Source organism: Sinocyclocheilus grahami, unplaced genomic scaffold (assembly GCF_001515645.1).
Source record: "Sinocyclocheilus grahami isolate Dianchi unplaced genomic scaffold, SAMN03320097.WGS_v1.1 scaffold703.1, whole genome shotgun sequence".
Lineage (NCBI taxonomy): Eukaryota > Metazoa > Chordata > Actinopteri > Cypriniformes > Cyprinidae > Sinocyclocheilus > Sinocyclocheilus grahami.
In genome coordinates, this window is record NW_015505882.1 from 408,495 (window position 1) to 409,894 (window position 1,400).

The following is a 1,400-nucleotide window of genomic DNA, read 5'->3' on the forward strand; positions in this document are numbered from 1 at the left end:
AGGGCAGTGCAGTGTGTGTGTGTGTGTGTGTTGAGAGAGGGCAGTGCAGTGCATGTGCAGTCCTGTCTCTCTCTCACACACTGCGGGACCCAATGAATAATCATTGCTGGGGACCCCACTCCTTCGCATTTATAAAACAAAAGATACAAATACAGTCATTTATCCACCCATGTTGTTCCGTATGACAAAAAATTATACTTTTTAATGTCTCTTTTAAATCAATGGATGCAGTAACACCATAAAAGTATTATAAATGTGGCCTACACGACTCATTTTCTAAAGACAGTAGATAACTTTGTGTCAGGAAAAGACTTTATATCTTTATACGTGAGTTCATGAGAGAGGTGATGTATGATTCATGAATAACCGAGTCGATTCTTTTCAGTGAGCCAAAGAAACTCTGAATTGATTCTCATCCGGTCACAGCCATATTATTATTATTAGTGTAGAATATTAATATTAATATAGCCTTGACTCGAGTAGTCTACCGTATTACAAATGGATACCACTTAGTATACTAAAGGCAAAATATGTATTCTGTATGTGTGCACTGTCTTTTCAACACAGTATATGATATTTCCTCACACGTAGGCTACATATGTTTTCCGCCGCCTTTTAGTTTAAACCAGAACGATTCACAGCATAATGTACAGTACTAATACCTGAAAGTTTTAAATAATATTTCGGCAAATGTGAGCTTCCACACAAACAATGCAAGACGTTTTTGTCGGGGGAGGGGCGAGGCCTTAAAATTAAAGGTGAATGAAACAGTTAGGCCTAATTAAAAATCTACACAATGCGTGAAACAGTTTTGACAGTATACTGATACAAATGCAACAAGAATACGAATATTAGAAATAAACATTAATGAAAAAAAAACATTTATGTTGCTAAGTGTGGTTGCTAGGTAATACAGGGGCCAGTTGCATTAACATAGTCACCAGTTAAGACTGTGTCTTAAGAACTAGTTTGACTAACTAGCAGTTAACCAAGTGGTTATCAGTCTTACTTTTCAGTTTTTTTTAAGTTATGACAAGTCTAGCAGAAAAAAATAGGTGTCTAACTTTTAAGACTAGTCTAAGCAGTTAATGCACCGGCCACAGATCTGTTTGGGCAGTGTTTGTCGAAGCGGTCTGCAGCTATTGACTAATTACCACCAAGGGCCGCAACTGGCCCTTTTTATAACACTTAACTTTTCGTTATGTTGCACATAAAAATATGAGATTTGACTGGTGGTGGTATTCTTAGGTAATACCATAATCCAAGAGATCAAGAAATTTCTGGTTAGTGTAACCCTGTTAACCCCTGCTGGTAGATGTCAGAACTACAACAACTAAACTCTGGTAACTACATAATCAGTATTGTGTATTTCACCATTATTTTGAATATATACAGGTGCA